Below are 26,957 nucleotides of genomic sequence, written 5' to 3'. Positions count from 1 at the left end.
TGGAGGCCTTTAAGAAAATGCTAGACAATCACCTGTTGGGGACAGTACAGAGGGGATGCTTGTGTGCATATGGGTTGGACAAGTTCACCTCTGAGATCCTTTCCAAATCTGAGATTCTGAGATACCGCCGTTCTGATCTGATCGTGTGCTTTCTTGGATGGCAGAATACTGTGGCAACAGCAGGTAGAGATGGAAATCTAGTCCTTTTGTAAAAGCCAGCTGGGGAAGGATTTCTAAAGTCCCATCCCTCCTCCACCCCTGCCACAGCCAGGAAGTCCTTCATTGTGTCCAGCCTAACTCCTTCACGCTGTTTCTTAAGCCTACTCCTTCTTTTTCAGATCTCAATAGAGATGTAAAACAGCTGGTCGCCACCCTCTGTATAATAACCCATCAAAGACTTGAAGACTGTTATTAAGCATAAGAAGGAGGGTTACAATAGATTTCTGGGTAGTGGTGCAGCTGGGAGGGAATGAGTTGAAGGTTGGCTATTAACCTATCCTGAGTCCTCAGGGAGAATGGAAAATTCTGAGGCTCTGGGATTCTAAGCATGCTCATTACCTCATATCTTTATTTGCTGATTTACCCAACAAACGTTCTGTTTCTGTGTTAATGGGTTAGTTCTTTTATTGTGCAGTTTACTCAGAAGCACAGTCTCACTCATGGAATCATAGGATTTAGAGCAAGAAGGGATCTTAAAGATGAATTATTCCAACCCCTTCATTTTACAAATGGAGAAATTGAGTCTCAGAGAGAGACAGTGATGTGTCTAGGTACTGGAAATTTTTTTTAAGTCTCTCCTCAGGGAGGTTATATTCTACTAGGGGAAAACAGCATATATCCACATAAGTATATACAAAAATACAGAAAATAAATACAAAATAATTTGGGGAAAAGAGACGGCACTAACATTTTAAGGAGGCAGTCAGAAAAGCTTCTTGTAGGAGGTGACACTTTAGCTGACCTTTGAAAGAAACTAGGGACTCTACGAGACTACATTAAAGGCATGGGGGCTCATCTTTGCAAATGGGATAGGACATAAAATATATATAAAGAACAACAAAATATCTAATTTCCCTGGAACTGCATAAAAGAGAACAGCGTGGGATCCATCTAGAAAAAAATAGGTTGGAGCCAGATTGAAGAGGTTTTGACGTCAAATGAACACATCTGCACTTTGTTCTAGAGATAATAGGAATCCACTGAAGAGGTCTAAGCATGGAGTGACCAAGTCAGGTCTCTGCTAGGTGGCAGAGCACTGGGCCTGGAGTCAGGAAGACCTGAGCTCATATCTGGCCTCAAACACTTACTAACCTCATGACACCAGGCACGTCACTTAATCTCTGCCTCAGTTTCCTCAGTTGGAAAATTGGGATGATAATAGTACCAACCTCACAGGTAATAGTAACATTTAATAATGATAATAGTCATCATCGTTGATCGCTTGTTTCAGTCATGTCTGATTTTGTGACCCTGTTTGATGTTTTCTTGGGTAAGATACCAGAGTGGCTTGCCATTTTCTTCTCCAGCTCACTTCGCAATGAAGAAACTAAGGCAAACAAGGCTAAGTAACTTGCCCAGGATCACACAGCTAGGAAGTGTCTGAGGCCATTTCCGAACTCAGGTCCTCCTGACTCCAGGCTTGGTGCTCTAACCACTGCACCACCTAGCAGCTTATATAATAGTGGTACATAATAATTATTATAATAGCAAATAATTAATAATAGTACCTAACCCTCATAAGGTTGTTGTGAATCAAATGAGATAATTAAAGCACTTTGCACTGTGTCCGGCACATAGTAGGTGCTTAATAAATCCTTTTTCTCCCCCTCCCTGCCTTTTATGTTTTAGGAGTATCAGTGTGGTACAGCCATGGGAAGGATGGATTGGGAGACAATAAAGCCTGGAGGCTTAGAGACCAATTAGGAGGTTATTGCAATAGTCCAGGTGAGAAGTGAATTATAGCAGTGGCTCTTTGAGTGAAAAGGGGGACGTATATGAGAGATGTGTGTGGAGGTAGAATCGATAGAGGACGTCTCTGAGGGTATAAACCCAGATGATTAGGAGAATGGTGGTACATTTAAAAGAAGTAGTAAAGTTAAGAAAAGGAGCAGGTTTGGGAGGAGGGGGAAGAAAATGAATGTTTTGTTTTAGATCAATCAATCAACAAGCATTTCTTTGATATGCCTGTGGGGCATCCAGGTGGCCATTTGCAACAAGCATTTGGTAGTGCGGGATTGTATCTCAGGGTGAGGATGAGGGATGGGTATGTAGATTTGGGAGTCAGAGGTGTAGATATGGTGCCTGAGCTAGGGGAACAGAAGAAATCATCAAGAAAGCATATGGAAAGGGAAAAGAAGAGGGCCCAGGACAGAGTCTTCGGATATACACATTCAAAAAGTGTGGGACTTGGACTGACAGATGACACATCCAAGGAAATAGAAAAGAAATGGTCAGACAATTAAAGGGAGTGCCAGAAAAGTGCAGCATGGAATAAGCCCAGGGAGGATGGAAAGTCTACAAGAAGGAAGTGGCCAAAATCCACATAGATATCAAGAAGAAGGAGAACTGAGAAAAGATCATTGAATTTTGTATCAAGAAAATCATTGGTAAGCTGGCCGAGGGTCATTTCAGTGGAGTGAGAGGAGCAGAAGCCAGATTACAAAACAGAAGAGAGTTGGAGGTGAAGAAGCAGAAGTAAAAGAGAAAAAGATTTAAATTAGATGTTATGTGGAGCAGAATGGGGGATCAGTCAGGGAAGAGTAAAAAGATTGCTATGGAATGACAAGGACCCAGTTAAGATTGGACAGCATAAATTTGTTGTGGCCCCAGTCAGTGTGGTTATGTGATTTGCTCCAGAATCTCAGAATTGGAGGGACCCATGAAGGCATGTCCAAACAAGGCCTGAACAGAAATTATCTCTAATAACAACCACAGCATGGATTTTTCCAACCTCTGCTTGAAAACCTTCGGTGATGGAAAATTTGTGAATCCTTGAGGCAGCCCTTTCTATTTTGGGACAACTCTAATAGTGAAGACATTTTTTTCATTTTATGTTAAGCTGAAATTGGCCTTCATACACTATAAGACATTGGTCACGCCCTCCCCGAGTCTGTTCTTCTTTAGCCCAAACACCCAGCTACTTAACTGACATTTAGCCAGAACTTTAAGATCTGTTATTTCATTTGATCCTCATATATATGATATAAGAAAATAGGCTCTTAGAATGGAATAGACTCCGCATTTCAAGCTTGGACATCTCAACCTTGATTTCCCATTGATGCTTCAAATTCAACATGTCCAAAACTGAGTTTGTCTTTAACTGAAATCAGTTTCTCATTCTAACTTTGTTATTTATTTCTGTTGCACCATTCACCCATTTTCCCAACAACCGTGGGATATAGATCCTGTTATTATCCCCGTTTTGCAGATAAGGAAACTGAGATGGAAAGAAGTTAGGTGATTTGCTTAGGGTCACTTCACTAGTGTCTGTGGCAGAATTTGAACTCAAGATCTTCCTGACTCCCAAGTCTAGTCTCCTCACTATGCCACTAGTTCCTTTGGCTGCTTCTCAACAGGCCATGGTCTCTGGTCCCCTCAGTCCTCTAACTCCAAATCCAGTGTTCTCTTATATAAACTTTTTGGTTGCCTTGACACAAATAATGCAGTAATTTTATTTTTGTAGTTTCTTCATCCTTCATATACTAAAGGCTAGCAATAGTCTGCATTTTCAAAGAAAGGCTTTCTATCAGGAGGTCAAAATAGAATTAAATTTGTTTAACATGAAGAAAAGATTTCCCATGAACCATAGAGCAGCAGAGTAGAGGTGAGGAAACCTGGATTCTAGTTCTAGCTGAAAGGAGTTGGGGGGAGGACCTGATTCTGTGGCATGGTAGAAGAAGTCTGGAGTGCAGCCTGGAGAGCATTTCTGTTCTAATATTCCAGGGTTCTATGATTTCCTCCCTTAAGATCTTACCCCATTTTTCTTAAGTACCATTCCAGGTGCTTAACTACCCTCCTGAATTCTTCACCACCCACCCCCATCAAAACAGGGAGTCATTTTGATGTTTATTTTTTATACCCATTAACATATTAATGTTCAATTTGCTGGGGTTTTTAGAGCTTTCCCCAAATAGGATGAGCTGCCTCTAGAGGGAGTGAGGTCTCCATCACTGGAAGTATTCCAGTGGAGATTAGATGACCACCTGTCAGGGAAGCTATAGAGAGAGTTCTTATTTCAAATCTAAATGTTCTCCAGGGATCCTTTCAGCTCTGAGAGTCTACAAACCATTACCATACAAACCATCCATTAGTTTGAGTGAAATGGAGTCATCTGAAAAAGGCATCTACATGTTAAGCTATTATATCTAATGGTGGAGTGGAATGTACTGTCCCTTTTTTTAGTCAATTAATTTTTATTTTATTTTTTCTCAATTATATGTAAACAAAAAATTTTATTTGCTTTTTAAAATTGTACAAAGTCTCTTCCCTTCCGACCCTCCCCTGTGCTTGAGAAAGCAAGCAATTTGATTATACATATGCAGTCATGCAAAACATTTCATGTTAGCCATGTTGCAAAAGAAAAACAGATCAAAAAACCTCAAGAATGTCAAAGAAAATTTCAAAAAATTATGCTTTAATCTGCACTCAGGGTTCATAAGTTCTCTCTGGAATTGGATAGCATTTTTCATCATGGGTCCTTTGAAATTGTCTTGGTCAGAGTAGCTAAGTCTTTCACAGGTGATCATCATTGCAATACTGTTTTACTATCTACCGTGTTCTCCTGGTTCTGCTCAGTCCACTTTGCATCTGTTCATCTAAGTTTTCCCAGGTTTTCTGAAACCATCCCCCTTGTTATTTCCTATAGCGTAGTAGTATTCCATTACAATCACATCCACAACTTCTTCTGCCATTCCCCCATTGATGGGCACGCCCTCAATTTCTACCACAAAAGAGCTGTTATAAATATTTTTGTATATATACATCCTTTTCCTTGTTCTTTGATCTCTTCTGATAGAAAGCCTTTCTTAGAAAATGCAGACTATTGCTAGCCTTTAGTATATGAAGGATGAAGAGGTATAGACCTAGCCATGATATTGCTGGGTCAAAGGGCATGCACAGTTTTACAATCCTTTGGGCATAGTTCCAAATTACTTATCAGAATGGTTGGATCAGTTCACAACTCCATCAACAGCAGTGTATCAGTGTCCCGATTTTCCCATATCCTCTCCAACATTTGTTATTTTCCTTCCCTGTCATATTGGTCAATCTGATAAGTGTGAGGTGGTAGCTCAGAGTTGTTTTAATTTACATTTCTCTAATCAATAGTGATTTAGAGCATGTTTATATGTCTATAGATAGCTTTGATTTCTTCATCTGAAAACTGCCTGTTCATATCCTTTGACCATTTATTATTTGGGGGATGACTAGGATTCTTATCAATATGACTCAGTTCTCTATGTATTTGAGAAATGAGGCCTTTTTAAAAGGCTTTATAACATCGATGAGAAGACAAAGAGAAGGTGAAGAGTGAAGATGAAGAGCAGGTGAAGAGAAGGTGAAGAGTGAAGGTGAAGAGTAAAGGTGAGGAGTGAAGGTGAAGAATGAAGGTTAAGAGTAAAGGTGAAGAGAAAGTGAAGAGAGAAGGTGACGAGAAGGTGAAGAGTGAAGGTGAAGAGTGAAGGTGAAGAGAAGGGGAAGAGTGAAGGTGAAGAGAAGGTGAAGAGTAAAGGTGAAGAGTGAAGGTGAATAGAAGGTGAAGAGAAAGTAAAGAGAAGGTGAAGAGTGAAGGTGAAGAGTGAAGGTGAAGAGTAAAGGTGAAGAGTGAAGGTAAATAGAAGGTGAAGAGTGAAGGTGAAGAGAAGGTGAAGAGTGAAGGTGAAGAGAAGGTGAAGAGTAAAGGTGAAGAGTGAAGGTGAAGAGAAGGTGAAGAGTGAAGGTGAAGAGTAAAGGTGAAGAGTGAAGGTAAATAGAAGGTGAAGAGTGAAGGTGAAGAGAAGGTGAAGAGAAGGTGAAGAGTGAAGGTGAAGAGAAGGTGAAAGTGAAGGTGAAGAGAAGGTGAAGAGTGAAGGTGAAGAGAAGGTGAAGAGAAGGTGAAGAGTGAAGGTGAAGAGAAGGTGAAGAGTGAAGGTGAAGAGAAAGTGAAGAGTGAAGGTGAAGAGAAGGTGAAGGTGAAGAGTGAAGGTGAAGATTGAAGGTGAAGAGAAGGTGAAGAGAAGGTGAAAGTGAAGGTGAAGAGAAGGTGAAAGTGAAGGTGAAGAGAAGGTGAAGAGTGAAGGTGAAGAGAAGGTGAAGAGAAGGTGAAAGTGAAGGTGAAGAGAAGGTGAAGAGTGAAGGTGAAGAGAAAGTGAAGAGTGAAGGTGAAGAGAAGGTGAAGGTGAAGAGTGAAGGTGAAGAGTGAAGGTGAAGAGTAAAGGTGAAGAGTGAAGGTAAATAGAAGGTGAAGAGTGAAGGTGAAGAGAAGGTGAAGAGTGAAGGTGAAGAGAAGGTGAAGAGTAAAGGTGAAGAGTGAAGGTGAAGAGAAGGTGAAGAGTGAAGGTGAAGAGTAAAGGTGAAGAGTGAAGGTAAATAGAAGGTGAAGAGTGAAGGTGAAGAGAAGGTGAAGAGAAGGTGAAGAGTGAAGGTGAAGAGAAGGTGAAAGTGAAGGTGAAGAGAAGGTGAAGAGTGAAGGTGAAGAGAAGGTGAAGAGAAGGTGAAGAGTGAAGGTGAAGAGAAGGTGAAGAGTGAAGGTGAAGAGAAAGTGAAGAGTGAAGGTGAAGAGAAGGTGAAGGTGAAGAGTGAAGGTGAAGATTGAAGGTGAAGAGAAGGTGAAGAGAAGGTGAAAGTGAAGGTGAAGAGAAGGTGAAAGTGAAGGTGAAGAGAAGGTGAAGAGTGAAGGTGAAGAGAAGGTGAAGAGAAGGTGAAAGTGAAGGTGAAGAGAAGGTGAAGAGTGAAGGTGAAGAGAAGGTGAAGAGTGAAGGTGAAGAGTAAAGGTGAAGAGTGAAGGTGAAGAGAAGGTGAAGAGTGAAGGTGAAGAGAAAGTGAAGAGTGAAGGTGAAGAGAAGGTGAAAAGAAGAACATATAAAATGATTGTTGTTGTTGAATTGTTCAGTCGTGTCCAACTTTTCATGGTCCCTTGGACCACAGCACCCCAGACCCCTCTATCCTCCACTAAATCTCAAAGTCTGTCCAAGTTCATGTTCACTGTTTCCATGATACTATCTATCCATCTCAACCTCTACCATCCTCTTTTCCTTTTGCCTTCAATCTTTACCAACATCAGGTTCTTTTCCAATGAGTCTCATCATCTCATTATCTGGCCAAAGTATTTAAGTTTCATCTTCAGTATTTGACCTTCCAGTGAATGGACTAAATTAATTTCTTTAAGTATTGACTGACTGGGCCTCCTTGCTGTCCAAAGGACTCTCACAAGTCTTCTCCAGCACCACAATTCAAAAACATTGATTCTGTGGCATTCAGCTTTTCTTACAATCCAACTCTCACAGCCATACATTCCTACTGGAAAAACCATAGCTTTGACTATATGGACCTTTGCTGGCAAGGTGATATCTCTGCTTTTTACTATGCTGTCCAGATTTGCCATAGCTTTCCTTCCAAGGAGCAAGTGTCTTTTAATTTCATGGTTGCAGTCACTGTCTTCAATAATCTTTGAGCCTAAAATTTTTAAATCTGACACTGCTTCCATTTCTTCTCCCCTTATTTGCCAGGAAATTATGGGACCAGTTGCTAAGATCTCAGGATTTTTAATATTAGGCTTCAAGCCAGCTTTTACACTTTCCTCTTTCACCCTCATCAAGAGGCTTCTTAATTCCTCTCCACTTTCTGCCATCAGAGTGGTAGGACTATACCTAAGGTCAACACTGAAGGCATATCGAAGTTGGTCCTTTTGATTGGGAAGTATGCTCCACAATGGTTAATAATAATCACAATGATACTCCTTCAGATGTGTGCAGTGCTTTACAATATGCAAAAGGCTTTTTTATTTAGTTTAGCTCTTTTTAATGATATTTTTTCCAATTACATGTAAAGATAAATTTTAACATTCTTTTTTTTAATTTTCAGTTCCAAATTTTGTCCCTCCCTCCCTCCCTTCACTCTTCCCTAAGATTCAATTTGATGTAAGTTATATATGTGCAGTCATGTAAAACATTTCCATATTAGTCATGTTGTTAAAGAAGAAACAGACCAAAAGAAAAAAGCACATTATACACCGTCTTTTCTCTGGAGGTTTATAGCATTTTTCATCATGAGTCCTTTGGAATTGTCTTAGATCATTGTATTGCTGAGAAGAGCTAAGTCATTCACAGTTGATCATTGTGCAGTGTTGCTGTTCCTGTGTACAGTGTTCTCTTGGTTCTGCTCACTTCACTTATGCAAAAGGCTTTCACATCTATCATCTCATACAGGGATCTAGGGTCATAGGCTCTTACACTGGAAGAAATGCTAAGCATTTCAAGTTGCCTACAAGACATCTTGACCCCGATTTCCCACTGACATTTCAAACTCAACATGTCCCTTAAATCGGTTTATCATCTAATTTCGTTACTTATGTCTGCTATACCACCATTAACCCATTCTCCTATGTTCACAGCCTTGGTGTTTTCTTTTTTCTCTTCCTCTATTATTCAAAAGTTGACCATTATCATTAATTATGCCTCTACAGAATCTCTCCTCAGTCAGGATGGCATCATGGATAGTGAGCCAGCCTCAGAGCTGCGGAGACTTCAGTTCAAGTCCTGACTTTGACACGCTGGGCATGTGGCCCTGGGCCAATCACCAAACCTCTCAGTGTTCCAGGCAACTGTGTCACAAAGCAGATGCAAATCTGCATTGCCAGAAAAGGTTTTCTCACCCAGAGTTCCTTGTACCACTGAAATTACAGGTTTGGGAAAAAACTCAAAACTTGTTCCCTTTTCTCTATTTTCACAACAACCTTCATCACAAGCCTTTATTATCATTCACTTGGACTACGGCCAAGAGTAATAGGTCTTGCTACCTCCAGTTTTCAATAGGACCTTCATATTACTGCTAGAATAATCCCACTTAGACATGAATTTGTCCATGTCACTTCTTTGCTCAGAAATTTTCGGTGATACTCTTTTGTTTATCAAGTAAAGTTCCAGCTGATTTCCCTAGTAATCAAGGCCTTCCACAACCTATTACTGCCATTCCTTTCTGGGCCTCTTATATTACACCAATCCAAGCACTCTACTCGTCACCCAAAGGATACTATATTCTTGCCCAAAAATTGGTTCCCTTGCCTATTTACATTGTTTCCAGAGAAGCTAGGTAGCACAGTATATAGTGAGCTCAGCCTGGAGTAAGGAAGACTTGAGTTCAAACCAAGCCTCAGACACTTACTAGCTATGTGACCCTGGGCAAGTCATTGATTGTTTCCCTTCCTTCCTTCCTTCTCTGTACCTAAAAAGTCCTTTAAAGGCAAACTTAAATCTTACCTTCTCCATAAAGCTCTCCTTACTCCCTCCCTTTGGATGGTAATAAACTACTCAGACCTCACATAACACTTGAATAAGTGTCTGTGAGACATAAGCTTTCAGCTCCTCAATCCCACCTCCTCATTTCCTGTCCTATCCAGCAGCTGTCCACAATCTGACACTCATAGCAGCACCAACAAAATACAAAATAAACCCCATTGCCGAAGAGACCAACAAGGAGCAACCCACTAATCAGGTGAGGTCTGATTTTGATCAGCAGAAGACGAAATGTTTCAATAAAGACTACCAAAAAACTTGATAATAGGCTGGTGGTACTTGACTACAGCTTTGGGACAGATTAATGAAACCAGTTTTTGGAAGTGGTTTTTTTCTGCCTAAGTAATCTCCATAAGAATGTTCCAGGGAGTTACAGGGGTGATTTTTTGGATTGGTTATATTTTTGTTCAATATTGCTCTGACTTGGAATGCTTGAGAGGCTATTAAAATGATGTCATTAGGTGCTCAGAGATTGCTTTATGAATTTGTTTTGGACAGAGACTTTCAATCTACCAAGAAGATTAAAATCAATTGCTAGCAGAGTTGCAAGGTAGTGGTAGGAACTGACCACAGAATTATAGGATTTATAGCTGGCAGTCATTTGGTCAATCCTCTTATTTTATAGATAAGGAGGCTGAGGCCCATGGGGGATGGTGAGGTGGGAAGTGACTTTCCTAAGATCCTACAAAGAGGAAGTAACAGGGCCAAGATTCTGATGTTGAAGGGGGAGGGTCAGTTAGAGGATCATTTTTAATAACAGTAACCTGGCTTCCCTGCCAGTCTGCAATCCAATGAAACCCACAATGAAAGTAATTAGGACATTTAATTAGCTTTCCACTTGGGTAAAGAAGAAAGCATATAGCTTTCCACTTGGAGAAAGAAGAAAGCATATAGCCCAAATGGTGCTTGGGACTTGGTGCAAGAAACAGGCGGGTCATTTCAACAAACTCTTGGGACTGCTTTAAAAATGAGGGATTAAAAAATAAAATGAGGTGCTGTGGATATAGGAAACAGCAAAAGTTACAAGTGTACCCAAGATTAGTTAAATTTCAAAGGTCAAGGTTGGCATTTCTGCCCTGGCATTCAACACCTTCCATAATCTAGCCCTACCCTGCTCTCTGACTCATTGAACATTATAATCTGAAGGGACTTTATAATCACAGAAATATATAATATTTGAGCTTGAAGCTTAGAATCACCTGAAGTTATAGCTGAAAGAGACTTTAGACATCTCATCCCACTCCTTCATTTTCATACTATCCAGGAATTAGGAATCAGATAAGCAAAGGCATGGAGGCAGGAAAGTATCTGACATGTCCAAGAAATGGTGAGTAGACCAGTTTGCTTGGAGCATAGATTATGTGAAAATAATGGGTACTGAGGCTGGCAATGGAGTTTATACTTTACTCCATGATGATAATGATGTCTTGGGTTCTCTTTGAGTGGAGTTATTCGGGCAAGGGCTATATGGCCATTTCTTAGGGAGGCCATATGTTGTAGGGAGGATTCTTGTTCAGTTATCAGAGGTTAGACTAGATGGTCTCTGAAGTGTTTTCTATCTTTGACATTATGGGAGCCATTGAAGGTTTGTAGCAGAAGAATGACAACATGAGGCTCTATGGTTTGCAATTCATTTACCTCAAAGCCACCCTGTCTTATTCTCATTTTAGAGATGAGGCAATATCTCTGAAAGTCTCAAAGAGGTTAAGTTCCTTGTCCATGGTCACATATCTAATTTAAAACATAGTCCAGCTATTCCTACTAAATCAATAAAAGAAGTCCTAGTAAGAAGGCTAAGATTGTTACACCTTTGCAAATTATCCTGAATTTATCAGGCTCAAGAATCACAAATTCTTAGAGTTGGAAGGGATCTCAGAGCTCATCTAGCTCAACCCACCCCTAAATGGAATTCTTTCTACAATGTTAGCAACAAGTGATTATTCATCTCCATTTAATACATCCAGAGATCAGATGTTTCAAGGCAGATGTTCCATTTTGGGAAAGTTCAGCTTTTCTTTTTTTCTTTTTTTTTTATTTTTAGTTTACAACACTTGGTTTTTGAGTTCCAGATTTTCTTCCCTCCCTCCCCTCTCCCTCCCCAAGACGGCATGGAATCCCATATAACTTTCACATATAACTTCGCATTGAATTAATTTACACACTAGTCAAGTTATAGAGAAGAATTGTGATCAATGAAATGAATCATGAGAAAGAAGGAACAGGACCAAAAAAAAAAACCCCAAAAATGAAAGTTCAGCTTTTCTTGGGAAGTTTTTTCATATGGTGAACTCTAGATGTCATCAGAGCTGCCCAGGAGCAGACTGCTGGCCGTGGTGCTGACTTAGTCAGCTCCGTCAATATCCCTCGGCTATATTGATATTGATCAACCTTGGGAAAATAATAGGAAATGTTCACATTTATCTAGCAGTGTAAGGTTGACATAGTGCTTTCCATACAAAATTCTGTGATGCAGGGAGTACAAAAACTATTACTTTTCTCTTATAGATAAGGAAACTAAGTGATGTGTTCAAGACTAGTGACAGAGCTGGAACTTAATCCCAGCTTTTCTCCTTCCAGTTCAGTGCTTTTTCCTCTACACTGAGCAAACTGCTCATTTTCCAACAAACCCTCATTCCCCCAGCATGGCTGTTAATATTGTTAACTGCTAACATTGAGCAGGGGTTCCATCTATCCTGGTCATCATGAATGCAAGTGCTGATTTCAATGACCAGTCTATGCAGAGATGGTTATCTACAATAGCTCTCTTGCTAATGAAGAGCTAATATTATTGAAATTGTGTTTATGCTAATTGAAAGGTTCTTGTTTGACCTGGTTCTCCCAGAATTCGCACCACCAAAGTATTCCCTGAGTTTGGGTCTTTCATCCCTGGCATGAGTTTTGTGTTTCCCCCACCAGCTGGTGGCCAAGCATATGAGTGTGATAATAAAATCATAGAATTTCAGGGATGGGTGGGACTACCAGTATAATATAGTCCACCTTGTGTTTAAAACAGGAATCCCCTCTAAAGCATCCTGACAGGAGGTTATCTGGTTTTCACTTGCAGAACTCCAGTTGCTTAGTGAATAGAATGATGGTGTTTGAGTTAGAAAGCCTTAAATTCAAAACATCCCTTAGAAGCCATCTAGTTTTGTGAGCTTGGATTAAGTCACTTTACCTCTCAACCTCATTTTACCAATCTGTAAATATGGATAATAATAGCATTTGTTATAAAGCTCAAAGGGAGAGCACAAAGGTAAAGCATTTTACAAATTTTAAAGAATTATATAAACTCTAACTGCTAGTGTTAATATTGTTAGTGTGCATATTATCATGCAGGAAGGCAGCCTATTCAACTCTTCAAAATCTGCCCGATGCTAGCTGTCCATATCGTGCCCTCTCTCCAAAAGGGAGGGAGTTGATGGGTAGACAAAAACATGTAGATTCGATGACACATCCATCACTCTGTACCCCCAACATATGACGCCAAATGAATCCCACCAATTCCTTTGTACATCCTTATCTCACTTATTCATTATTGGTGTGTGAACAAAGTACCTGGTGTCTCCTGGTACATTTGAAAAGTATTTCAGCTCCTTTCTGAGTATAAAATAGCTAACTAATTCTACTGTTTGGATTTAACCTAGATTACATATATGAATAGGGTTTCCTGAAACTACATGCACTGCTTCTACCTTTCAGAGACCAAAACATAAAGCTGAGAAAACAGCTGGCCAATGGAGCTGATTGGTATATGTATCTTTTCATCCTTTTTGTGTGTACCACCAGTGGTTTGTGGTGTTTTTTTGGGTTTTGGCAGGACAATTGGGGTTAAGTGACTTGCCCAAGGTCACACAGCTAGTACATGAATCAAGTGTCTGAGGCCAGATTTGAACTCAGGCCCTCCTGACTCCAGGGCTGGTGCTGTATTCACCGTGCCACCTAGCTGCCTCCCACCAGTGGTTTATAATCCAGTGAAGGGAATCAATAGTAAAAACCTATGGATTCAAATGCCTATATATAAATGTCAAAAGTTTAAACAGGCAAGAAATAGAGGTCCTAACTCATTGAAGGGAAATTGCATCTCAGAAGCATCACTGAGACTATGGAATGAAATCCTGCTACAGTATGACTCTGTCTGGGCATACTTTATTTAGAAGAAACAGAGTAGATAAAAGGATGTGAGGTACCCTTGTATATTAAGAAAGTATAGTGATTTAAGGAGATCCAGGAAGAGAAGCAAAAAGCATGGTTGAAAGCATTTATATGAAGACAAATGGAGGTAGAAAGAGAAGGATTTTTGTCATTGGTGCATACTATAGACCACCTGGCCAGGAAAAGGAGATAGATGCAGAGTGAAGGGACAAATCACAAGCCTGACCCAGAGATGTTGTATAGTAGTGATATGATACCTCAATTATTCAGATATCAGTTAGAGCTATTTTTTGCCAAAAGCAGAACAGCCAATAGTTTCTTGACTTGCTTACATTGTGATTTCTTCCTTTTAGAGACTAAGATTACAAAAAGGAGAAATTCTGGTCCGGATCTGATTCTCACTAACAAGGCTAAAATGGAAATGGTGGAAACATTTGGAATGAACATTTCCCCAAACACATACACACACACACACACACACACACACACACACACACACACACACACAAAATGATAGAAGGAAATGGTAACTTCCTCAAAGAGTCCTTGATATAGGGGAAAAGCCAAATCAGATATAGTCTGACTCCCTACATTTTGTGAAAGCAGATTTCTTAGAATGATAGGTACAATCCTATGGAATAAAATTCCATAGGAAAGGTTATCCCTGGGTGGATGGGAAACTCTGAAGAATGAATTCTGAAGACACAAAAGGAAAATTAGAATTTCCCTAAAGAAACTGATGTGATTACACAAAGAACACACCAACCAAGTTTAATTTTTAAAGGCAATGTCCAGAAGGTGGAAGCGAGGGCAGGGAACAGAGGATGGCTATCAGAGCTCTTTGTAAAAACAGAATGCTAAAGTTCAGAATCAGCTGAGGTTGGTGAGGAAAGATAAGGGCAATAAAAATGGATTTGTAGCTATATTAGTGGAAAGATAAAGAGGAAAGAAGGGATAGGACCATTGTTTGGGGAAGATGGAATAACTGACAAAAATCAGAAGCAAAAAACTGTCCAATTTTCATTGTACTTCTGCTCTGCCACAGAGAATGACTTTTGCTCTTGAAAGGAAAGAATCAAGGTGACTAATAGGGAGTTGATGCCAAAGGTAAGTAAGAAGATAATAAGAGAGTCCCTAGCTGCCCTTGTCAAATTCAAGTTACCTGGCCCAAGGAAAAAATATTTTTGGATACTGAAAGAATTGATAGGTGTGGTTGCTAAGTCACTGTCCATGACGATAGAAAGACTAGAGAAAGGGAGAGGTACTGCTGAACTAGAAAAGGCCAAATGTCTCAATTTTGGAGAAAAAAGGAGAACAAAGTCTGCAAATTATGTGTCAGTGAGCTTGACTTTGATTCCTATGAAGAACAGATCATTTAAGAGATGGCTAGTGAACATTTAGGAAAGTAAAGTGTGATTATGAAGGACAATCATGGCTTTAGCAAGAACAGGTCATGCCAGGTTAACCTTATTTCCATCCCTGATTATCATCAGGGTAATGCTGTGGTTTTAGTTTGCTTGGATTTTGTCAAAGCATTTGATCAAGCATCTTATATTACTTTTGTTGAAAAGGTGAAGAGACATAGATTAAAAGAACGATACCAGCAGATGGGTGCAGCAGTGATTGAATAACAGGACTCAAATAGTAGTTTTCAGTGGTTCAAAGTCAAGTTGGCAAAGTAGAAAGCCCCAGGGATCTGTGCTTAGTCTTAGGCTATTGTATTTTTTTAATCAATCATTTGGATAAAAGCATATATGGCATACATATCAAAGCTGGGAGGGAAAGCTAACATAGTGGATGTAGAGTCATCCAATCCAAGATCCAAAAAGAGCTTGCCAGGCTTGAGCATTGGGACAATTCTAATCAAATAAGATTCAATAGAGATAAATGCAAACATATATACTTGGGTTCAAAAAGGCAACTTCACAAGAAGTTTGTCTAAATAAGCTCTATGAGCTAACTATGCTAACATGGGCATCATGAGGAAACCAAAACTGAATATGATCTTGGACTGCATTAAGAGAAGCATAGTTTTAGAGAATGAGATGAGAGTTCTTCAGTACTCTGCCCTCAGAAGACTAGCTCTGGAGTACTATGTTTGGTTCTAGGTATCACAGTTTAAGTAGGATGTGGATAAGCTGGAGTATCTAGAAGAGAATAAATAATGTATCAAAGGACTCTGAAAGCATGCCGTATGAAAGTCAAATAAAGAAATGGGGAGTGTTTAGCCTGAAGAAGAGAAGACTCATGATAGACATGGTTGCTGTCTTCAAATATTTGAAGGGCTGTCCTCTTAGGTCTCAGCAGTGTATAAAAAGTACAAAAAGGCAGCTGGGTGGTACAGTGGATAGAGCACTTGGCTTGGAGTCAGGAAGACTTGAATTCAAATACAGCCTCAGGCACTTACTAACTGTAACCCTGAGACAGTCACTTAATCACTATTTGCCTCAGTTTCCTCAACTAGAAAATGGCACTATAGCAGCATCTACTTGTTGAAAGGTTGTTGTGAGAATCAAATGAGAGGATATGTTCAAAGGGCTTAGCACAGTACCCAGAACATAGTAAGCACTTTATAAATGCTTACTCTCTTCTCTTCCCCTTCCCAAAAGGCACATTTAAGCTTGGTGTCAAGAAAAACTTCCTGACAATTATGACCCTCGAAAGGTAGAATGAGCTGTAGTATATTCCCATGAACTAGAGGTCTTCAGACAGAAGCTAAATGACCTTTTGTTGGGTATGTCAAAATAGTGATTCCTCTGGGGTATCACCTGGACTCCATAAACATACCACTGGGGTCCCTTCCAGTTCTAAAATTCTGTAATTTTTTTAGTCTGTGTATATTAACAAGAAACCCAAGAGTTGAGTTTCTTTAGTACATGACTTTGTGTCTATTCCTTAACATCTCATACAATACTAGTTTAGTGCCCTTCTACAACGTTCAGTCATTGTTCCTCCTTCTAACCCCGGAGGCAAGATTAACCCCTTTTCTTCTACAGAGAAACCCTTTGGTCTCACCTCTGACCCTTACTAGATATGGTCCTCTGGGTAAATCAGCTCATGCCTCTGAGCCTTAGTTTCCTAATCTACAAAATGGGGGGGGGGGGGGAGTGGTGTTAATAACACCTAACTCACAGAGCTGTTGTTGGGGTCAAGAGAGATAATGAATATAGAGCACTTCTCAAACACAGAGCTATATGACTGTTAGCTATTATTAACTGTTAGCTATCATTGTTATTAGCTATTCAGAAATTTGAGGACGTTCAATGTTTTCCCAAGATCTCTCTTCTTAAGATTAAATGTCTTTAGTTCTCTTAACTGTTCCCCATGTGATGTCTTCTCTATGCCTTTAAAATTGGGGTTCCCCCATGGAATCTTGATGGCCTATATTTGCTCTTGGATGGAGGGTAGCAAAGGTAAATTCTGAGTTAGTGGAGTCACTGACAAGTCATTGGCTGAGATTCTTAGCCCCATATTGGCTGGGAAAGTTGCCTCCCAAGTATTAGACTCCAGGCAGTCATAATATTCTGGAGCTCTACTCTCACCCTCTTACCCTAGTAGAAGGAATAGACTAGGAGAGGAGGAGACTAGCCTGAATAGAGTAGAGAGGGTGCATATCAGGGAATCCTGGGAGATATCTAGCAGAAAGCACATTATGTAGCAGTTTGGATGCTGGAACGACATTTTACTACTTGTTATACCTGGTATCTGAGAAATGTCCCTCCTAAAGCTCAAGCCCCCATCCATAAAGTTTGCTTTGCAACAAAGCTTCAGCATCCCTTCCACACTCACTCTCTGGAACAAGGCCCAAATCCAAGACCGATGGGCTCTGGGGAGGATGTAGGAACAGCTGGAGGCCTCACTCTGTTTACCCTCATTCCCTTTGAAAACTGTAATCTTCTAAGCCCTAAATCCCCAAAGTGTTCTGCATTCTTTTATTCCAAGGCCTGTCCCCATTACAACACATCTGCCTCCATCCTCAGGAAACAGCAACGACCAGGCAGCCATCCCTCAGGTCCCACTCTGATGCTTCATTGGCCTTCGTGTACCAAATCATCAGGATCCCAAAATTTGCAACAGCATCTGTGACCCACAGTCTGTCCTCCCTCCTATCAGCCCCAGCGAGGGAGGCTGAGCCCTTAAACTCAAACTTCTGAACTTAAAGGTGGGTCTGCAAAGGGGCTCTACCTCTTTCACCCATGACCCAAAATCAGCCGCCCATGTACATCTCTATGTGGGTGTATGAAGTAAAGCACAAACATTTTTATAAATTCCCAAAGCTAAAAAGGATTGAAAGGATTTCTTCAGCTTCATCCCTGGGGGTTATCCAGCCTCAGAATAGAGCCTGTGATATGATGCATACTGATAGTAACCATAATGACAGCCAATATCCCATAGACTTTTAAGGTCTGTAAAGCCCTTTCCACACATTGTATCACCTGATGCATAATACCTGTAGTACTCACCTCACAGTGTTCTGTGGAGTAAGTACAACCGGTGTAATTATCCCCATTTTACAGATGAGGAAACTGAGGCTCAGAGAGGCTACGCAACTTGCCCAGGGTCACACAGCTGGGAAGTGTCAGAGGCGGGATATGAACCCAGGTCTCTCCTGACTCCAAGTCTGGCATTCTTTCCACTGTACCATGCTGCCTCACAAGGCAGCCCAGTCCACTGTTGCATGTCTAACTCCAGACACAGCTCTCCTTATGAGAAAGAGATAAACGTTAGGAAATCTGGGCCAGAAAGTGAGCAGGCTACCACCCCATTGGATGGAAGAGAGAGGAAGAAAGAGGGCAGGAGGGCAGAGAAAAGAAGAGGGAAGGAAGAAGGAAAGAAAAGGGGAAGTAGAAGACAGGAGCAGAGGAAGGATGACAGATGAGAGAAAAGGAGAGAGGAGGTAAGCAGCAGAAGATGGGAGTCATGGGGAGGGAAACAGAATAGAGGAGGAGGGGTGGAATTGAAGTGCTTTTTAAATTAATAGCACATAGCTCCCCAAGACTGCACTGCACCTAGGACACGGGGTCGATGTTCTGTGGACTAAAATGTCTCTTCTGTCACAGGAACCCCACCCCCATCCAAAGCACTTGCTACATAACAGAGACTATATTTGCTACCCCACATGCATGTGCAAGAGCACACACACACTCACATACACACACACATGCACGCACACGCACACACATGTGCACGCAAACACACATGCACACGCACGCACATGCGCACACATGTGCACACAAACACACATGCGCACACGCACACACATGTGTGCGCACACTCGCATACACATGCACACACATGCACATGCACACATATGCACATACTGCCTTGCCCTAATGTCTCTATAAGATTACTACTCACATTTCTATACGGCTTCAAGGTTGTGGATTACCTTTCTTAAAACAATAAGCAAGTGTTATTATATGCATTTTACAAATAAAGAAGCCAAGGCCCCAAGGGCTGTGACTTGTAGGAGGGTAGTATTTATAGTGAAAAGGGACCTGGACTTCCAGCTAGAGGACGTAGGGCTAACCTTACCTACATAACCTTGGATAAGCCATTTCCTTTCTCTGTGCCTCAGTTTCCCTATCTTCAAGATGGTGGGACTGGATTAGATAACTTTGAAGTATTCTTATTTGTTCTAACTTCTGTGGCATATATATACACACACACACATGTATATACATATATATACTTACATACACACATACATATATATCCATAGATATGGATTACACAGGAAGTGTGATATCCAAATCTTAGGTCTTCGGACCCCAAAACCATTGTTATTAGTAAGATTTTCAGTTGAATAAGGCTTCTCCTTGGCCATTAGTGAAACCAAAATTCCACTAAACAGACCCTTACCTCTAGCCACTTCATAGTCTCAAAACTGGATTCAAGAAACAAAAAATGTATAGAAACATAGCAGATCCGAGATGAAACGGACCTTAGAAATTATATAGTCCAGCCAGGGGTGGGGAACCTGTGGCCTCGAGGCCACATGTGAACTTCTAGGTCCTTGGGTGCTATGGCCTTTTGACTGAGTCCAAGTTTTATAGAACAAATCATTTCATTAAGGGGATTTGTTCTGTGACCTTTGGATTCAGTCAAAAAGCTGCACTTGAGGACCTAAAGGGTCACATGTGTTCTTGAGGCTGCAGGTTCCTCAACCCTGCCAGTCCCTTCATTTTAAAAATGAGGGAACTGAGGTTTAGAAAAGGGAAAGGAGGGGCAGCTAGGTGGTGCAGTGAGTAGAGCACCAGCCCTAGAGTCAAGAGGACTTGAGTTCAAATCTGACCTCAGACACTTGACACACTTAAGCTGTGTGACCTTGGGCAAGTCATTTAACCCCAATTGCCCTACTTCCCCCCTCCAAAAAAAGAAAAAGAAAGAAAAGAAAAGAAAAGGGAAAGGATTTGCCCAAGATCCCTCAAAGAGTCAGTAGTCAAAATGAAGCCAGATTCCAAGTTTCTCTGTTTCAGACAAGTATCCTAATTGCTTGAGGCCTTGGCTTTTTTCTAATTTAGCACAATGCCTCCTTTCAAAAACCTTTAAAATCTGATTGCCATCCAAGGTATTCCCTGCCACTGGAATTCTTAAAGGGCTTCCCCACATGGAGGAAATTATCTGTCTTTGGGAGTCAGGAATCACTCCACTACCACCCCCACCCCCCCAGCACCTAGGCTTTCACCTTGGAAATTATGTGATTTCACAATTCTGTGTCTTTTCATCTAAGTTGGACACAGTGAGCACAGATTGATAAGTGATTACCCTTCGGCTCTTGAAACCCAACTAAGCTAGATTGTTCACCTCCTGAGAAGAACCCAGGAGATGAGGGGGAGACGGAAAGCATTTATATTGCCCTTGATGGTACTCAGCAGTTTTCTAAGTATGTATCCAGGTAATCTTCCAGACTTTATTACAGGAACTGAATAGGTCTCAGGAGCCCTAATGGTCTCCTTCAGACCTTAGGGAAGACTAAGTTTGGGCAATTAAGAAGTGCCTTGACTTCTTAAAGTGGGCCGGTTCCTAATAAGACACCATTTACCTTGAGCTTCTGTGTAGCTCCATTGGTCTGTTGGCTAAAGTCTGAGCTCTGTTTCATTTGAAAAGTCATTTCAGCAGGGTTTTTTTTTCTTTTCATTCCTTCTCTCATCCCCCAGACCCTGCCCCTTCACAAAGCAATAAAATCATGCCATATTTTTCTGTTTTGCACTCATCTGAATACCTACCGTGTGAAGGGCTCTGTGGAGGAAACGGAAATGCCAAAGATAGTTTGCCTACCCCCAGGAAGTTTCTAGTCTAGTAAGAAAAAAACATGGTACAATGGAAAGAACATGGTCTTGAGGTTGAGAGATCTGGGTTCAAGTCCTAGCTCAGGCACTTATGAGGCTGTATGGTACAACCTCTCAGTATCTTAATCTGTATATCTGTATCTTTGTACTACCTACGTCATAGGGTAGTCATAAAGAAAGTGCTTTGTAAACCTTAAAGTGCTATAGAAATGTGAATTAATATTTTTAGGGAGCAGTAAGTCATATACACATAAAGGATAATTTAAAAGTTAAGGCGATAGAAAGAACGATATGATATAATGGGACAAGTACTGAAGTCAGTCCTGACTGACCAGCTGTGTGACTTGGGGAGAGTTCCTTCACCTCTCTTTGTCTCAGTTTCTCCCCCTATAAAATAGGGAAGCTCTCTGTCTCCCATGATTGGTATGAGGAAAGCTCATGGTAAACTTCAAAATGACCAGAAACAGGACTTGATATTACACTTATAGCCTCTTCTGATGCCTCCTGGTATCCTGGGAAAGGGGAGGAAGGACAGGGATGATGCTATGTTTTCAAAAGGCTCCCAAGTTCTGAAAGGTCCTATCAAGGGCTTCAGATATTATATCCAGAGATGGCTTGTGGGTTGGTTGTCTGAGGACTAGCTTAGCCCAATGCAGAGAAGCTCATCCTGAAAAGACTGGCCACTGGAGAATGGTGGGTTTTTTTTCATCCACAGCAATTTATGATCCTCTTTACTAAAGAATGAAGGTGTTGCCATCTCTATCAGTGAAGGGAAGAGCCACACTAATGTAATCATGGCTCCTAGGACATTTGCCTAGCACTGAAGTATTATTACTTGATCAGGGTCCAATGAGAGGCACAGAGCATAAGAAGGGAAAGGGTTCTCTATGGGCTGGATTGGACTAGTCAGAGAAGGCTTCCTGGAGGGAGCTCCAATAAAGCCAGCTTTGTAGAGGTGGACCCAGGTGGTGGGAACTGAAGACAAAGACTCAGAGTCAGTACTTCCCTTATCCTGTGTAGTAGACAAGGGATATTAGACAGTTGATATTGGGGTTTGGGAGAAGGAAGGGAAACATGCTTGGGCAGTAAAAAAGACTGAAGAAGACAGAAACATTGTATAATTAGGTCTAGAAGGGATGTTAGAGTTCTTTGAGTCCGATCACCTCACTTCTAAGCCCTTGAGCATTTGCAGATGGATCAGCTGTACTGCAGAAAGGTTTGCTAGATCCTGACATGGTGAAATTGGGAGTAAAATTCTGGAATCTGGAATTAAATTCGGAGTAGGATCTGAAGGTCACACAGGTCCAACATTCTATGCCCTGAGCCACCTAGGCAGCTAGGTGGTGCAGTCGATAGAGTGATGGGCCCAAGACAGGAAAACCTGAGTTCAAATCGAGCCTCAGATACTTACTAGCTGTGTGACCCTGGACAAGTCACTTCACCCTTATCTGCCCCAGTTTCATCAACTGTAAAATGGGCATAAAACAGCACCAACCTCCCAGAAGTGTTGTGAGGATCAAGTGAGCTAATATTTGTAAAGTGATGAGCACAGTGCCTGGCACATAGTCAATGCTTTCTAATTGCTTATTTCCCTCTTTCTTTCGTAGCTGCCTCAGTAATAATAGCACTAGACCTTCTGCCAGGGTATTTTAGGGAGCCAGATAGTGAGGATGGAGCTGGAATATCATTGTTCAGACTAAGTGTATGGTGTGAGTAGAGGCAGAGAGGCCATGTGAGGCTTAGGGGTGGGGGTGGGGGGCATTGCAGTGGGGAAAGTGACTTTGGTCTTTTTCTGCTAGTGTATCCACTGCTGCAAGCTTGGGTTTTTAAAGGTATCTATGGTCTATGGTGGGCCAGGGTGATGACATTTTTTTCTTTCCCAGAGTCCAGAATGTGGGAGGGAGCAATGGCAAAGCTGTGTCTCTAGGGATCCAGCCTAGAGTTGCCTGTCTGATTTCATGGGCTTTACTTCCCGATGCCTCCTTCAATAAGAGTTAGGTACCCAATGAGGGCCATCAGAATGTAACATGTATCTGAAGAGTGGAAGCTCTAGCAGGTAATACCAAACCCAAATGTCTTCAAGTAAGAGACTGGTAATGAACTGTGTACTTGTCCTTTAATTTAAGGACTTGTCAAATTAAGTGCAGAGAGGCCCATCCCTAGAAAGCTGGCCACAAAAGATATATTTTTAGACGACAGTAATTGTCAGAGATAACAACTGAAGCACAGAGGGTCTATGCATCTCTGGACCCAGACTGGTCAAATCTTGGAAACTTGAAGCTCATAGTCAGTAGCAGCATCACCATCATCACCACCACCATCACCATTGCCATTACCAACATCACCACCACCACCATCATCATCATCATCATCATCATCATCATCAGACACCCTCCAAGAACTTACCATTTAGTAGAATTCTTAAAGTTTACCAAGGACTTAAGCTTCAATATACACTGCCAAGGACAGGTAGAGACTTTAAAATCATAGTACATAGAATCTTGGAGCTCATCATGTCCAAAACACTTGCCTACCCCACTTTAAATGGAGAAACTGAAACCCAGAGGAAGGAAATGACTTAACCAAAGTCCCCCTCACAAAGAGGATGACTAGACATATAAGAGCTAGAAGATGGATTTATGAATTCATTGGTATAGGGAACTGCCAGTAAGGTACTCTTCGCTACCAAAGGAGGTCAGAACCTTGGAGAGCTGCCTTCTGCATTAAGAAATTTGCCCAGGATCACACAGTCTGAATGTATCAGAGGTAGAACCTCAACTCAGGTTCTCCCTTCCTGAGGCCAGCTCTCAACCTCTGCTATGCCAAGCTATCTCTCTAGATGTTTAGTGCTTAATTTAAATACAATGGTCTCTAAAAAGAGTAGCAGTTGAGGTTTGTAAAATACTTAAAAGTGCTTTATTTTACATTACCTTATTGTATCCTCACTACAGCCCTGGGTTTTCTTGGCAAATGGTTTGCCATTTCCTTCTCCAGCTCATTTGACAGATGAGGAACCTGAGGCAAACAGGGTGAAGTTACTTGCCCAGGGTTACACACCTAGTTAGTGTCTGAGGCTGGATTTGAACTCAGGAAGATCATTCTTCCTGACTCCAGGCCTGGCGCTCTATGTGCTATGGCACCACCTAGTGGCCCATAACCCTGGGAGTTAAGTGACATTAAAATCATTCCTTTATAAAGGAGGAAACTCAGGGTACGAGCGGGTCACACATCCAAGGAAGCGTCTGAGGCAGTATTAGAATCTAGGTCTTCCTCACCTCAAGTCCAGGACTCTATTCACTATGCCAGGATTCATCATATACAAATTTGAAGATTTTCATATCACATATAACTTTTTAAAAAGTCATAAACACAGGCTACTCACAGGATCAAGAGCTGGAAGGAACTTTTGAAATCATGTAGTCTGACCCATTCATTTTATAATGAGGAAAGGCGAATAGTTGGAGTAAATTGCCTAATGTTACACTACAAGTAACCCTAATAATTCCTAGAAGGTAATAGAGCCCAGTCCTCTGAATTCAAATCTAGTTGTGTGTGTGTGTGTGTGTGTGTGTGTGTGTGTGTGTGTGTGTGTTAACTATCTTATCCTGCATGAGAAGCAATGTGGTGCAGTGGCTAGAGTGTTGATCTTGAAGCCAAAAAGGCCTGAGTTCAGGTGTGGCCTCTGACAGTTATTAGCTTTACGTCCATGGATGAGTCACTGGTCCTCTCTGAGCTAGTTTCCTCATCTGTAAAATGGGAACATGACTGAAATGACTGAACAACAAAAATAAGGACACCCTTAGTACCTAAAGCACAAGATTATGGCAAGGCTCCAAGGAGGGGGTGCCTGGAGAGGGCTTTGTAAACTTTAAAGGACACTACCAAGATGATCATTATTATGATGGCACTATGATATCATTATTAAGGCATCATCATCATTATGATGACATCATCACGTCATACTAACCTTCAGTTTTTTTTGAAAGGGGAAAGGCAGGGCAATTGGGGTTAAGTGACTTGCCCAATGTCACACAGCTTGTAAGTGTGTCAAGTGTCTGAGGTCGGATTTGAACTCATATCCTCCTGACTCCAGGGCCAGTGCTCTACTCACTGCACCACCTAGCTGCCCCTAAACTTCAATTTTTAAACTTGGATCAAGTGATTTCATAAAAAGGGCATTCATAGGGCCTGGGCAAATTCTCTGCTGGTAGAGTTATTGATGATGGGAAAAGTCTGGTTGGGCAGAACACAGGTGGCCAGGTTCAGAGGCCCCAACACCCTGATACAAGTGGATGATAGTCATTCAGCCAAGAAAATATGGTGTAGTGAAAAGGGCAATGGATTTAGATACAGAAGACCTGGGTTCAAGTGCTGGCTCTGACACTTAATAACTGTGTGACTTAGGGAAGTTATTTAACCACTTTGAGTCTCCCTCCATTCCAATATAATAGTAATATATTGTTCCATAGTAATATGATTCAATAAAATAATGTTGCACTTTAAGGTTTATAAAGCATTTTATATAATATCTCATGTGGTGCTCACAACAACACTGATGCAGTTTCTATTATTATCCCCACTTTATAGATGAGGAAACTAAGGCATGATGAGGTTAAGTGATTTTCCAGAGCCATTCAACTTTTAAGTATCTAAGGAAGGCTTTTAATTCAGTTCTTCCTGACTCCAATCCAACACTCTCTCCACTGTACCACTTAGTTGCCTAAGTGACTGGGTAATACTTCCACAGGATTCTTGTGATGAAAGTGTTCTGTAAATCTTAAAGTGTTACAGAAATGAGAGGGATCCCCTCACTGAACTTGGAGCTCCAGGAAAGCAGGTAATGTCTTTTGTAGCCTCTGATAACGGACAGCATGGGGCTAAACTCCCTTACCATCTCCCAACACTGCTCTCATCTCCCATGGGGGACGTGTGGCTTTATAGGTTAATAACTCTTGGATCCCTTGCCAGTATTTAGAGAAGCAGGTAGAGTGACCACAGTGCAGTACAAAGAACACTGGTCTTGGTGTTGGGAGATCTGGGTTTGAGGCATAGCCACAATTGATACTGGCTTAAAAAAATATCTGTTTCATCATGCCACTCTCTCATGAACCTATAATGGCTCCCCAATACCTAGCAGAGAAATGAAAAGAGGACTGGGCTGTGGTTCAGGGGAAGTTCTCGTCCTAGCTCTATCAAAAAGTCACTATGATGGGAGACACTTTTCTCCGAGTCTCAGTTTCCTTTATCTGTAAAATAAAGGAAATGGGATATTATATTACCTTCAAGGCTCCTTCTAGCTCTAAATCTCATGATCCTAAGTCAATAATAACAACAGCACATATTTCTGTATTGCGCTATAGTTTAAAAAATACCTTCCAGAAAATAATTCCATGAGGTGGGTAATAATGTTGCTCTGGGTCTGTTTTATCTGTAAAATGAAGATACTTTCAACACATACCTAGAATCATATGTTTAGGGTCAGAACAGATTTCTTTATTTTATAGATATGGAACTGGGAGGGGAAGTAATTTATTCAAAAGCATACAGCTATCAGGTACTTGAACTATAACTCAAACACCTCTTTCACCTCTGCTGTGTTATCCCACAGATCTTATCATTTGCAAAGCCTTTTGTAAACTACACTGCCGAAGGAGCCACATTATTTAAATAATCTAAATTAATAATAGCTCTTATTTTATCATGATTTGCAGTTAAAATGCATCTTTCCATTCATTGCTTCATTTCATGAGTAATATAGCTCTCTCCCCTTTTTACAGATGAGGAAGCTGAGGCTCAGATTTTCCCTAATTAATTAAAAATGGTACCTCCAGATCTTCTGACTCTAATTCCAATAGTCTTTCCACTCTCAAAACCCACCTGATTCTTTACCAGTCAATCAGTAAAAAGCCACGTAAAGTCTCTCCATTTCTGATTCTCTCCTCCGTTCTCTGTCTTCTTCCCTGACCCTCTGCGTGCCTCCTACCCCAAGAGGCACTTTGGAGAAACAGGGAGGACAGGTATCTAA

The sequence above is a fragment of the Trichosurus vulpecula genome, chromosome 3 (genome assembly GCF_011100635.1).
Source record: "Trichosurus vulpecula isolate mTriVul1 chromosome 3, mTriVul1.pri, whole genome shotgun sequence".
Lineage (NCBI taxonomy): Eukaryota > Metazoa > Chordata > Mammalia > Diprotodontia > Phalangeridae > Trichosurus > Trichosurus vulpecula.
Note: the sequence above shows the minus strand (reverse complement) of the source record.